Raw genomic sequence first — 14,854 nt, 5'->3', positions numbered from 1 at the left:
ACTGACATTTTAACCTGGGAGGTCTGGGACAGCACCGCACCTGCCTTCAGGCTCTACCTCAAGGTGCTCAAGGTCCTTCAAGTCCCTTCTGCTGGCTCCAGTTTCCTTCCCATGTGTCCCAACAGGGCCACCTAAGAGGGATTTAGGGTTTTGACAAACTGCATCATACACCTCAAAGTCTACTGCAAGAGTCCCCTGGTCCCTGTAGTCTTCAGCTGCAGCTCTTGGTACCAGCTTTCCCTTGAACTCTCCTCCACAAGTCCCTGAATACCTTTGAATCACTGAGGAGCTCAGTAGCTCCAAATTGTCATTTTCCTGGGCTTTCCATCCCTGTTTAGGTCTCTCTTGGGAAACTAGATGGGTTGGAGCTCAGCTCCCACAGCACCTATATCTTTCCTCTGCTCTCCCTGACCATTCCTTCCTGAATTTCCACCATCACTTGGGTGCCTCCTGGTCAGGGGAGCCTCTGCTGGAGCGGGGATGGGAGGCAGCACCCTTGCTCCCAGCATTTCCTCAACCCCATCACTTGGGTGAAGGCGAATGAAGACACGCAGGTAAGTGCCCACCTCTGAACCACCTCCTTGAGTTTGCAGGTCCCACGAGGCAGGTGAGTGAAACCCTCTTCCCTTGCAACGTCACAGTGTTAGGATATAAAGTTCAGCTTGTCAGTAAGTAAGCCAGTCCCACCCACGACTTCTTTCCACATAATTATGGTTTGCAGAGATACCAGGAAAAAAGGAGAGCCCCTGCTGGAGATGCTGACGTCTTTTTCCTTTCAGGTTCAATGGCTGCTTTATTGCGGTCGGGTTTTCTTCCTCCCCACTGCCCAGTCTTTCTCTGACTGGAATCATTCCCCTCCGAAAAACGTGGTGACTTTTGCTGAAAAGCAGTTCTGCCACTTCTGTAGCAAGGCAGCGCTCATGAACGGCACAGTGGTAGTTACGGGATGTGTGGTTTACCTCAAGACGTCACATCTCCTCCCCCTAGAAACATCAGAAGGGTTATTGCTCAAATTCAGCTTCGATTGTATAAAGGAAAAAGGCCCTGTGACTTTCACTGCTACTTTTAATGTTCTAAGAAACCTTCACGCTCCCTTCCCCAGGCTGCTTCAAAGGGCAATTAGCTGGGGCACAAGATGCTGCCTTTTGGTAAACACGTATACGAAGTGTGGTCTAAGATCCCATGAGTCAAATTTCAGTATTTCCTACCTGGAGAGAGGAGTGATTGATTTTGGTTGGGGATTTTTCCCAGGTGAAGGTTGGACAGAAAGCAGATCTCTGAGTACCAGATTTGTGCTTTCTGTCACTAAATCCTGCTGGAGAGCAGAAGGGGTGAAATATCTGGCATACTTGGCTGGAAGAACGCCCCTAGGGAGCCATTGCCATGGTCTGTGCAGGGAAGGAGGGCACCAGGGCTGGGCTAACCCTGCAGAGCCCTGTGCTCTGCCGAGGCAAACACCAGCCTAGCAAAAGCTGGGCATCCTCTCTGGGACAGGAGAGCTGTGAAATGAGAGGCGGGCAGGCTCGGACACAAGCAGCACGAGGCTGCGTTAGCACACACTCAGAGAGAGAGCTGAGAAAGGAAACCGGCAAACCAGATCTCCCCGTCCCAGCTAAAAGAAAAACCACACAGAAGGTAAACAAATACCATCACCAGTGGAAACGCAGCCATTCTCATCTCCTCCATGTAGGCAGTGGGGAATGGTGCAGGGCTGCCCAGCCAGGCTGCTGGTGCTTCAGAGAAGGACGCTGGTGCCCACATGGAGATGCACCGTGGCTCAGGGGAGCCCAGCTGCTGCCGTCCACCCCAGGTTTGGTCCTCGTCCTGGTTTTGTTGGCAAGAACCCCTCTTTTCTCACAAGCCACCTGCATCTTTTAATAACGTTCCCCCTCTGCAGACCTGTGTCAAGCTGAACTAGTATGAGCACAACACTGCGAATCCTGGGGGTGTGAGGTTTTGCCCGTAGAGCAGCTGATGGGCTCTTCATGAGCTGTTTCAGCCTTGTGTGAGCCCCGGCCAGCAGGCAGGGGTCTGCAGGCATTGCTCCTGAGAGCTGCCCACCCAAAGCTGTGATGATGCGGGGAAGGGCAGAGGGTGCAAAGGCAAACTGTGCTGTGGCCTTTTGTTCACCTCAACTTTGAGAGTACAGCTGTGGTGTCTGACTAAAACCATGACCTAAAATCATAATTTCTGATTTCCCATGTGGTGCCCAAAGATGGGGTCCCCAAGGGAGGCACAGGCTTCCCTTATCTGCACTATGCCTAATGAATGCAGGGTTTACTCGTGGGTGCCCTCCTCCCGTCTGCAGTACCCCGCTGTGACCTGCCCAGGAAATGCAGCTGGTTTCCTGCAGCGAGCCAGGCAGCACCTCCTTTGCTGAAGACCTGGTCCACCTGCCTAATGCTCCAGTGCCAGCCTCGTGGGCTCCTCCAGGAAGATTCTCATCTGCAGATGAAAAATGCTCTCCAAGGGGATGAGCGGCGCTCACAATCCTCGTGCGTGGAGGGAAAGCGGCATGCTCCAGCTCTGCAGCGGGAGCTTGACACCTGTCTCCCCACTGGCCGGGATGCGGGACACATCAGGGAGAAGGAAACAGTTACGACACAACCAGGTGGAAGATGTGTGTGTGCACTGCAAGGACATTATCTCCTAACGCCGCCGAGGTGTGAGTAGGGAAGGAGTTCCCTTCAGCAAAGCTGCCCCAGTGAGGAGAGGCCAGGGATGGGCACCTTCACCCCTGGCACTCTGTCTCTGCTGGGGCTGGCAGGATCCTGGCATGAGTTAATTAACCCTTCAATTGCTGAGGAAGCGCAGAGGACCTTAATTTGACAGTCACCATAGAAATATTTTGTCTGTCAACAGAGTCTTTCATCCAAGGATCTCAAAGCGCTTTGCAAGTATTAATTAAGCTTACCAAGGTAAGTATGAATAATTATCGTCATTGAACAGCGTGGAGAACTGAGGCCAAACTTGCCCAAGAGCATCTGTAAGGCCCTGGAGACCGGCGCGAAAGAGGAGCAATTCCCAGCTGCAGTCACCAGACTGCAAACCGTCCTGCAGAGAACAACCATCCTACTCCACCGTGCTCTGCTCAAGGGTGTCCTCCCCTAGAAGATCGCATGTTTGAAGGACAGGGGAAAAAAAAAAAAAGTTATTTTTCATTTTGCAATTGATGTCACTGTAAAAAAATTAAGCAAAAATGACATGAAAGTACAAACTCCCTGTATCAGTGTCAAAACTTTCTGAACAACAGAAAACGAGTGCTGTTTCATTTATTCTGTATCTTGTGGTAGTCCCTTCTACTATTTTATGTGAAATTAGTAGTTTCTGAAAGTAATGGATAGTAAATCAGGCGTTGAGGAATTAGGGACAGAATTTAAGGGCTATTTTAAACCCCAAATGATCAAATCTTCATTTATACAAACTTGCTTATTATTTCCTCTTACTATTATGAATCTCAGGGCTTGGAGCACTTTCATTTTCCTATGCCTCCAACCATCCTGTATTAAGGAGTCTCAGATCAGTGTTGCTTAGGTTGCAAGTTCAGGTATATTTTAAAGTGATAAAGACTCATTGACATCATCTAGTCTGAACTTTTGCACAGCCCAACCCAGAGGAATTTAGCTATTTGTCTTGTAGATAGCCCAACTACTTACATCACATTATTTGGTTATTTTTTGTGGATGTATCTGTAACTGCTGAAGGTCTCTGAAGTTTCCCCACCTTTAAAACCCTGCTCCGTGTTGCATGGAGAGGCTCCAACAGCGGGCTTCTTGTTTGCAAATTCCTTACCTACAGGAATGTTTGGGGAATGAATATACAAATATGTGAGATTTGAAGATATCAGAGCAGTGGGAAGGGGAGTCATAAATATACCTCGTGCAGATAATAGCGGCTATAAATTCTATTGCCTTGATCTGGCTTGGCACTGGCGCTCTGCAGAGCTACTTGCTGTGCTTGTTCCTCTCTCCATAGCAAGCTTCACTGTTTATTACTGATAAATAACTATAGCGTTATGGCTGTCTTCTGGACAGTTCTGGATAAAAGCAGCCTTTTCAGTTCGAATTAAGCACTTTCCAAAGCAATAGCAGCTAAACTGAAGAATATCCATATGAGGTGTGTTATGGGGTTTAAACTGATGATTTGTCTTATGCCAGTACAACTTTCCTGTGCAAGTATCTTGTAGACAGTTATTTGGCCCCTGAGTTCAAACCATGCTTGACACCTGAGCCACCACAGATGGGGCTCTGAGGGATGAACGCTACCCGGAGTGAAAAAACTCAGTAGGTGACTGTTCTTCATCACAGAGGATCCCCCAGCATCATGACCGGACTGGAGGTGTCCGGAACTTCTTCCCCAGTGGAGAAAAGCCAGGAGTGGTCTCCCAGAAGGGGAGCTGACGTGGGTATGCTGTGCGTGGGAAGGAAATGCTGTTTGTATGGTGGTGGCTACTCCAGGCACACGGTGGGAAGGATCAGAAGGCTCAGAGGAGTCCTTCTTCTTCCTGCCCATGCAGAGGACCACCTCATGATACCACGCTGTGGCTCGGCTAACCCAGGTGCCTCTGCCCCACGCCTCACCCTGCCCATCCAGCGTGCAGATGGTGGTGGGCCCGCAGGGACCTCCTCACCCATGTGACTCCAGTGCATGTTTCATCGCTGCTGAATCCCTGGGCAGCTTCAGATAAAATGGACAGGCAGAGCGGTGGGACAGGGTCTCAAGTTACTGACTGGCTAATTAGGAAAGGGGAGCCTCTTCTCGAGGAGCACTGGAAACCTCCTCACCCAAGCCATCACAAACTGAGCTCGATGAAGTGCTTCAGATTGGTGTTGCCTGTTTCCAATTACATCTGAGAGCATTTCTGCAGTGAAGAGCCAAAGTCTTGATTTATAGGCTTTTGGGCAAGGGAACGCAGTGTTTTTTATTATCTTTATCTCTAAATCTGCTCTTGTTACTTGTTGCTTACAACAAACTTGCAGAGCCTAATGCAAAGGTCTTTTGTTAAGGTTTCCTACACTCAGATGCTAAAATCCTTCATTAAAGCCCAGGCTAATTGCTTCTGCATCAGATAGACAGGCCTATCCGTTTCACCCCACTTGGCATGCCCTTGGGAGGGGAACAGGCACTTTGGGAAGGCATCCCCTCAGAAGGTAGGCGAGCTGGAGACAAACCTCAGGTTGAGGCTATACAGTCACACTGCTGTCCCACTTAGACCTTGGCCACGGCCGGAGCCTGAGCACTCGCTCGCACCTCCCCGGCACCATGGACGGTGGGAGAGGCAGCCAGCCCGCTCCTGCACCACTCGCTCGGCAGCAGACATTCCTCTGGCTGGATTTTCTGCTGCATTGGCTTCCCACATATTTATCCTGACATCACATGGGCTGGGGCCCTTCCCGCCTCTGCCCAGCGTGAGTTTGCTGTGCAAAAAAAAAAATCACTTTTAGAAAACGATGCCTTCTGTGGAAGGAAAATGCTCAAATGCAGCGAAGAAGAGTTTTATGAGCTTTGCTCAAATACTTGTTGTGCAACATCCTTACGGGATTTCATTATTTATGATTTTATCTAACTACAGTCTATGCCTAATAGCTCGGAGGTGCTGTTGATTAATTTTTTCCAGCTCTTTGATGTACCGGCAATAACTTGTCCATGGTGTCCTGTGTCAGTAAAGTGGAAATTGCCATGGTATAGTCAAGGCGTGGTATCATGAGGTGGCCAAAGCTGGAATAGCTGCCCGTGTCCATGGCAGGTTCCCTCTGGCCATGCTCTCCCCATTGCACTGCACCACTGGCTGACAGTGCTGTAATGAGTCAACTCATCAAAATAGGAAAAAACTAACCCAGCCCAAAAATGTTGGATGTTTTTTTCTCTGGGTTAGCGAGTTCAACTCACTCTCCATGTGACCCAGTATGTACTGGAGCCGGCGCGGAGGACGAAGGCAGTGAGGAGTGGCATGAGGAGGAAGAGGAGGGAGAAGGGCAAGTGGGGGCAGGCTGTAAGATCATCTTTTGACACCACACCCTACGTATGGACACTGTCAGTCTAATTCCTACCGTACTGGTTCCGTCCTCGATGTTGTAATCTGTTTCTGTGAATCTTTTCAATTAGGTAGTGATTTATTGGTTAGTGGGGTGGGTTTGGACAACCTCCAGCACCAGACACGAAATCCATTGCCATGGTGAACTCCATCTTACTGCCTGCAACGGGATGGCATGAATTTTTTTCTCCAGGAAATGAATCTTTTTCAAAGTGATTATAAGATTATATGACTAGGCTATCGAGTGATGTAAACCCGCCCGTTTCCAAAGGCTTTGGTGCAGTTACACAACTTACAAAAGGATTTGCTTCAAAATTTTTAGCTGCCCCAGCACATTAGTTGCTGATTAACTGGAGGTCTTCCTGAAAAGAGTGCATTTATCAGCATAAATAGACCTCTTTGTTCCTTTATGTAGAGGTTTTCAGTCTGCCCAAGTTAAAGTTTTTGCCAGTTCAAAATTTATTATTTCTTGTCATCGCTTCTCTTATAGTCATCACCTCTCTGGTAATAGTCCAATTCTGTGGATTTGTCAATCACCAACACAAAGAAACCCGGAGCCAAAATAAACCTGGCATGACTTGATTTCTGTATTACAAATGTACTGGCACAAACTTTGTCCACAAAATCTCCCATTTCAGCAAAGTGCTTGAAATCCCATTGACTTCAATTAGTAAGTTAAGCAAGTGCTTAAATGCCGTGTTTGAACTGGGGCCTGAAGACTGTACCTTGGCCAATGGGATTCATTGTCTTTTTTTTTAATAATAGTTATGCAGCTTTTAGAGGAATTTCTATGTTTCAGTTCAGTCAAGACATCAAAACCTTGGGTGAGATCAAGGAGAACCGAAAGCAGATACTACTTTTTCTTCTGGCATCGTTCATTTAGAAGCAGTTGTAGTAGGTTAAGCATTAAGGATTCAAGGAGAGTAAATGAAACAATGAAATGATCTTCTAGGACGCTTCCCTCTTCTTGAATTTATCAGGTCAAATATTGAACAAAAAAATCTTACCCAGGCAAAACAACACAAGGAAGGGAATTACTGATGTATAAGATAAGGGAAAAACCCGGACCACTACGAATGGGCTTTACTTCACGGTAGCTGATGGTGTCTGGCAATTTTATACTACACGCTACTCCTGTTCTCCCTGTATGCAATTACATAGGCATATCAGTGTAGTGCATGGTTATTACAAAATAACCACAACATGCTGGGAAGAACATTTTATGCTTCTTAGTTGGACAAGGCTCATCTGGTCTTAATCTGATTTTTTTTTTTCTTCTGAGGGAACATCTTCTATTTTAAGATTTTCCCCATTTAGCTAATGGAATCTATGTTAATTTGACCTCTGTTAAATAATTTTTTTCCATTATTCTCTCTGATGATCAAAGGGCTCTGGGGCAGTTTCCTGAGAGGCCAGCGCACCTTGCTGCCGGAGCCGGGAGCCAGAGCAGCAGCGTGTACATGCTCCTCCACCTTCCTCCTGTTGGAAAAGCCGTTTCCATCCCAGCCGCCTCCGGGGCTGGCTGCTCACCCTCAGCCCCAGACCCACACGCTTCCCTCGCCCAAACCCGTCCTTCCCGGGCACGCTCACCCTGCCCCCCCAGAAGGTTTTGCTGCCCTGGGAGGTCCCACTGGGCATCGTCCATTTTCTCACTGGGTCTGGGCTGAGGGAGATCCTGTGGAGCTGGGTCTGTGCCCCCGCCATGCTGCCCAATGAGAGGGTGGCAGTGGCAGCTTCTTCCCCTCTTTGTTTCCGACAAGACCGGCAGGGACTACTGCCTTCCGTGGGGCTCATTCCCGCAGGCCAGCGGGAGATGGGTGCTGAGCACACCTGGCATCAGCTGGAGCCTCGGGAGAGCAGCGCTGGCCAAGGGGCAGCCCGGCCCTGGCGCCAGCCGAGGTGGGAGATGCCGGCATGGCTGACAGCAGGCCGGCGGGCCCCTGGGGAAACTCTGCCTATTCCCACCTAGCGGCAAGAGACTTCAGCTTTATGTATTCATCTAAAGGACTGAAATCTTGCACCCGGTGACTCAGGGCATGGCTACGCCATGCCATGGAGCAGGGTGAAGAGCTCCAAGCACACACAGGAAGGACCCCAGCCTTTGGCCTCACACCACTCCCCAGCGGGTCCGTCCTGCCGCGGGCAGCCTCCACACCACCCTTCCCGGCATGTCCGCTCCCCAGCAAGGCAGGCGGGATGTGGCAGGAGAGAGACCTAGGCCGAGGAGGGAGCCATCTCCCCACCTCACGCCGAGACCGGGCATGGCTCCCCTGCGCCCCTGCAAGGGTGGGAGCAGCGGTGCTGGCTGTAGCCCCATGCCATGGGGCAGCCATGCCGGCCTGGACCAGTCCTATCCCTGCTTTCTGCCTCAGTCCCTTGTTTGTAAAACGGACACAAATACTTCACAAGGGTGTTGTGAAACCTAATTAATTAATACCTGTAATGCACTTTGATGTCCTTGCATGAAAAGTCCTATATAACTACAAAGCATTTTTAATGTTATAAAGCAAGAACTTCTTGCCGTCTTGCCTTGGCAAAGAGGCTGATTAGATGTTATCAGTTTGGCTGTTTACACGTACAGAAACTGCTGCAGTAGGGTTTGGATCCTGTTTTGTTTTTAAAGAGTAACATAGTAAAATGATGAAGAGTTAATTTGGGGGTCTGTTCCCTGTAACTTCAGGTAGCGGCCAGAAGTGACATTCTATTTCCTGTCAATGAAATTAGCTAAATAGTCTTTCAAGAAAAAAACAAACCTAAACCCCCAAACAAAAACAGTAAGTTGACATCTCTCTGCATACCGGTGTGTCCTGATCACACCTGCAGTAACTGTCCTGAAAGGCCTTCTAGCCCGAGCTTGAGGAAAAAGCCGTAGGACAGGACCACTTAATTCTGCATTTAAATGATTGCATACAGCTTGTGTTTCATAGAAATCAACTGGGTCCTAAATAAAAGCCTGTTTGGGCCAAATCTTGTTGACAATTTTTGTCTAATCTGCTGTTAGAACTGTCCTCTTTGCAGTTTTACTGCTTAAGTGAGGTTGGACGGAGGAGCCCTGGCTCTCCTTCATGCCTTCATCGTGGAACGCATGGTGCTGTCACACCAGCAGACACGATTGCAGAGCCTGTGGTTTAACTTCCACTCATTTGATAGCTAATGTTAAAACACAGGGGGAAGCCATGCTGTATGTATTGAGCCTTCCCTAAGAGGGGCTCAAAGATGTACGTGCACAGCGAAGGGATGAAAGTGCAGCTTTAAACGTTAAAATTCCCCACAGGCCTGTCCAGTGCTTCTTCTAAAGATGCACTAATAAGTTAATGACAAAATACAAATGTGTTGAGTCCTGTAATTTAGAAAACTGGAGCTGAAAGAGTCTTAATAATCCTGCTTTTCTTTCCCAATTAACACTGTTTACTTTCTGCATTTCCTTGACCTTAGAAGCGATCCTGCACGATCACTTGTATTTGTTTCCAACTTTAGCCCTTACAGCACGAACGCAGCACCGAGACTGTGCATGGCTCAAGTGGCGTCACACTTGATTTAAATTGGACTATAAAACTAGAATAAAATTCCATATAAACATTTACTCCACATTTACAAGACATACATTGCAGTCAGTCTGCCCAGGACAGGATAATTTCACTGTACTCAGCAGTGTTGTTCTGGGCCGACAGCAGCACGGCAGCGATGAGCCTCTGCTCCTTCCCTCTCTGGCTGCCAGCACCCGCTTTCTCTCCCTTCCTTGAAATCTAAAACTGCCTGTAAACTTGGACATTATCATTTTGCTAACACAAACAGGTAAATACACACACGAAACACATTGCAAAGGGCTTGGGCTTTTTGTATGCTGCCATTCCAGCAGCCGCCGCAAAGCTTGGGGATGCCGAGTTGCCTGCAAGCAATAAGCAATTGCTCACAAGCACTTTTTTGGTCTTTTGTTTTGTTTTGTTTTTAATGATAACTTCTCCCTGTGCTCATCTGGACAGGGTTTGGAAGACAGCGGGATCCCGTGCATGGCGGTGTGGCTGAGGCGGGCGCTCTTGGCCCATCCTGCGCAGTAGAGCGAGAGGGGAAGGAGCCAAAGTCCAGCTCAGGTGCGAGCAGCTGGAGGCAGGAATACGCACAATGAGAGGAAACCGGGTACATCATCTTTGCAAAACCAAATAAACAACACATTTGGGAAAAAAAAAAAAAAAAAGAAAAAAAAAGGCCCCCAAAAAACAGCTTGGACAAAATCCTTTCCTTCCTCCATCCCCCAGCAACAGTGGGTTGCAGAGGCTGAAGTATTTTCACACTGAAAGCATGGCAGCCTTTGGGAGCTTTCTCTATGGTCTACAAATAAACAAAACCCAGGGAGTGTTTTGCATTCAATAGTTAATCACAGTTGGCTGAGTGTTTATATTTTTCTTCACTGTAAAGGCATTCTTGGTCCGCCTCCCAAACAGCTTGTTTTGTCTGCGAGATTTAATCTTGAGTGGCAGGACTAGGCGTAAAGACAAGCCTCAAAACAATTCTTATTTTTCTATAGCAAGATGTTAGGCTGTAAAAGCTAACTTCCCTGCAAACAGGCCCCTCGGGTTGGCGTGCACAGGGCTTCTTGCTACAATTTCCAGTCTGCAGTGATATGGTGGCCCATAAAGCAGCTCATTTCACTCAGTTTTAACACTTTCCTGTTTGTGAACTGCTCTTTAAATAGTCTAAACAACTCCAAACAACCAGAATTCAATGCATGTTGGACCAGTTTCCAGCCCTAGCTCCTCCCTGAAGAAGCATCTTGTTTGTATACAGGGAGCATTGGCTCCAGATGCCCAGCCTACTTTCAAATCCAAACATGGTTTTTCTTCAAGGCAACACCAAGGTACCTTTCATAAAAACGAAGGGATGATGCAACATGTCTACAGTGCTTCAAGTACTCGAGCTACTCTGCTCAGAATTAGCTTAGGCAGTTACTTAAGAGCACCGTGTTGTTTAGACATCAATCAGCCACATTTTTGGAGCCGTCCCTGCTAACACAAGTGACTGAAAAAGTACTGAATCTTTGTCTGCACTTACTTCTAAGATCTGAAAATGGTTAGAAACAGCGAACTTTTGATATCTTACCACTTTTGCTCTTCATTTTGTTTCCATGTGCTATTGCCTCTGAACAATCTTTAAAGGTAGATAATATGAGGTTGTGTTTGCTGTGCTTAGATCCATATCACAGGTCTTTAAAAAGTTAATAAAACCACGTCAAAGTTGCCTGAGAGGTATGTCTGCAGGTCATTTAGTCCAACCTTTTGCTTGAAGCAGGACTATCACCAGCACTAGATCAAGACCACCACAGCTTTGCCTACTCATGTCTCAAAAATCTCCAGGGAGATGCCCAAACATCTGGGGGCACCTCTTCCACACCTGGACTGTGTCCTCTTGGTGGAAATGCTCTCTGCCCTGGGCTTGGTGTCCTGGAGATTTGTGCCTGTGATAGCATCGCTTTGGGAGGAATAATTTTTGATAGAAGTCTTCCCTGTAAACATAATCCTGCAGAGCCTGAAGGAAGGAGTCACGAAACTCCCCGCAAATTCATTTCAGCAGCTTGTGTGGCTCCCCTAATCCTGTGTACGTAATGCTAGACATAGTATATACTCTGGTACTTCTAGTAGAAGCTGTTCTTAGCAAAGTCGGGGTCTGTACCAATCACACATTAAGTGATGCCGGTAACCTTCCAACACCTTCTCAGAATTTTCTCTGAGCTGCCTTCAAGCACAGGACCTGCTTCTTGAGCCCCGTGACACCTCTGGAGCAGAGAAGAAAAGTAACACTTCACACAGTATGGCTAATGTGGGGACATCTCTTCTGCCAGAGGTATCACAGTGATGGATACACGGCTGAATTTTAAAAAGGGCCAAATAATCATTTGATCAATTTTTGAAGCACCATAACAAAAATAATGCTAAATTCAACAAAACGGTGATTACAAACACAGAAGAAATACTCCTGTCATCCATAAACAAGCACGAGAAGCCAGGTGATTAGATTATTTTGGAATCTCACTTTTTTATAAAGTTCCCCAGCACCAGCTAATGCCAGAGACATGGAATCGGATTTGACTGAGCAATGTCCTGACGGACACCACCTCCTCTTCGAAAACCAGGCACCTCTGAGTGTTGTTTGCAGCCTTGCTTTGAAAAGCCTTTTCCTCATGAGCAGGCATTTACCCAGCTTTGCATGAGCAATCTCTGCCGGTGCTGAACACCCATCCTCTGGAAGAGAGGAAGGCAGGATGAAGTCGTGGGGGTTTTTCATGCAACCTGCCCATAATTAGCCTCAAGCAGCGGCTGAGTCACCCACAAGAGTCCCGGGTGCTATTAGGACCAGACACGCTACAGCCCAGCGTATAATTATACCAGCCACCACTGTGCGGAAACGGCTCCATTTAGCCATCTGACCCCATTAGACACACGCTGTCATTTCTTCTCGGCTACATGTGCTGTGGGTGCTCTCAAAAAGAAGAGCCCAATTCTCACAGCACAAACTCATTCACCCAAACTCACCTCTTTCTTGCTGAAACCGGAATATGCCGTCCTGTGCCCCACTTCACCCGTGGGCTGCCCAAGAGCACCCCTACTATCCAGAGGCAAACAGAGATGCTGAGACACAGCACCTACTGGACACGAGGGAGGACAGGGTGAAGAAAGTCTAAGAAACGCAGCACACTACGGTACCTTTTTGAACAGAAAGCAATGATAAAACAACCACTGAAACAAGTCACAGTGCTGGAGAAACGTAAGAAACAAGCTGTTTCTATAACACAGATTTTTATATAGACGTTTTGCTTCCCCGTCTCATAACAAGGATAGAAAAATACAGATGGGAAGCTGGTTGCTGATGGTCCCTGAACTTCTTACGTGCCTTTAGGGCTGGCCATGCAAGGCGGAAGCTTTCTGTGGTGTCTGCTCTCTGGTAGAAGGGAGGTAGCTGAACAGAGAGGTGGCTCGGTTGGCCAAAACACACGAGAAATCACCCTTAGCTGGCAGGGCTGGGCTGGAATTGCAGCTGGATTTTGCAGCTGCTTTTTCCTATCAAGGCATTAAGAGGAAATGCCCAGCAGCAGCAGCAGAGTGGCATTCCCCTCTGGCGCTGCTCCTCTGGCTGGGGACAAAAATGAACCTTGCCTCAGCTGATGAGCAACCAAAGCCCGTTCCCTCCTGCAGCCGGGATCTCAGGGAGAGGGAGCGAGGGGCACCTGGGTCGCAGAGGCGGCTACAGACAGCGACTGAGCCAGCGGAGGCTGTTTCGCTAGAAAAAGGGTCAGAGATTTTGTCACTCCTGGTTGTCATCCTGTCAGACCGAGTTCAAGCGAGGTTTGCTGGGAGGGGTGGGCCACGCATGGGCTGCTGCTGACTGTGCAGTTCAGGGAAGAAATGCACGGCTCCAACCTGGTGCTGCTACTCTCACACCTGGGCTACGTCCCCGTTGAAAGACACAAATAACCTCAACGGCTCCGATTTTTAAACACATACTAAAGATCTTTTGCTGAAAGGGACGGCGGAATAAGGGAAACAAGATGTCAAGTTATAATCAGCTTGAATCATTTCAAATGAACACCGAGGAAATAAAATGTACCCTGTTTGCTGGCAGGCTTGATGGCTTACAAAGTACTCACCCTACCAAATCAAGGACTTGGGATGGAGCAGCAGCAGAACAGAACCCCCTGACAGCATCAGATTTTCTTTTCCCTGGTACTGGTGTTGCCATCCTCAGGGACAGAAAAAGCATCATTAGGGTTTAAATAGAGTTTGATGAAAACACAGAGCACCCCAAGGATCAATTTTCACCACGGGCAGCTGCAGCACGAGGCATTAATTCTTCACCCTCTCTGGTGACAGGAGAAACGCGGGGAGCTGTAGGCATAAATAACATTAGACTGCTAGTGTGTATTTTGCTTTTCATGCCTGCAATTAAATGCTTGCTTTACTTCCTGTTGTTTAAAAGTGTATTTATTCTTTAGCACTGCAAGAAAAACCTCCCGTATTTTTTTTAATTTGCACTGGGGACATGTTTGAAGGCCCATATTGTAGACTCAGCAAGTGGCAGGGCAGTCGCCAAACCTTGCTTCCTTTGTTGATTTCTCAATGATTTAAGACCTATTTTCAGCAGCTGATCCTGGTTTCCCCCCTGCCTTTTTGCTTGGTAACTACCATTTTAACAAAATGGTGTTTGTGCAGTGCCTTGGAACCAAGAATTGAGCTTTTAAACGTAAGACAGGGAATGGAATAGGAAAAGCAGCACTAAAATCGCTGTCACACCATGGCTTTTGAATACATGGCAAAACCCTTCAGTTCTTGCAGAATACCATTTAGACTGCTAGTCTTTTATTTCATATGTAGCTAAAATTACTTGCATGTTTCTGATATCTGCGTTGCTTACCCTCCCCCAGTGCAAAGTTTGAAATTATTCTCTGAATCTACAAAAGTCAGTTAAAAAAAAATAAAAAAATTACAAAAAACCTTTACTGTTAATGTATATTGTTCAGACTTTTACTGGTTTTGCCCATAGGGACAAACCCTATTGTTTCAAAGCACAAACAGGAAAAGATACAGCCTGATCAATGGTTTATTTAGGTGCAGGCTTCCTTCAGAAAAGGAGAATACACTTTCCCCCTGCTGATGCTCCCATGCAAACTAAACTAAGAAGCGGGGCAAAAAATGTATCCAGTGTCATCAGCGTGATCATCCTCTCTGTTCTGGGTAACAAGTCTGTCCTCAGAACTACCCTGTTGTAGAGAACGTAATACTTAGCTTAATAGATAAAAAACAGTTTCTACTGATTATTTTTACAGCAAAT

Source organism: Numenius arquata, chromosome 2 (genome assembly GCF_964106895.1).
Source record: "Numenius arquata chromosome 2, bNumArq3.hap1.1, whole genome shotgun sequence".
In the NCBI taxonomy this organism is placed as follows: domain Eukaryota; kingdom Metazoa; phylum Chordata; class Aves; order Charadriiformes; family Scolopacidae; genus Numenius; species Numenius arquata.
The sequence above is the reverse complement of the archived record's forward strand: the minus strand, read 5'-3'. Positions refer to the sequence as shown.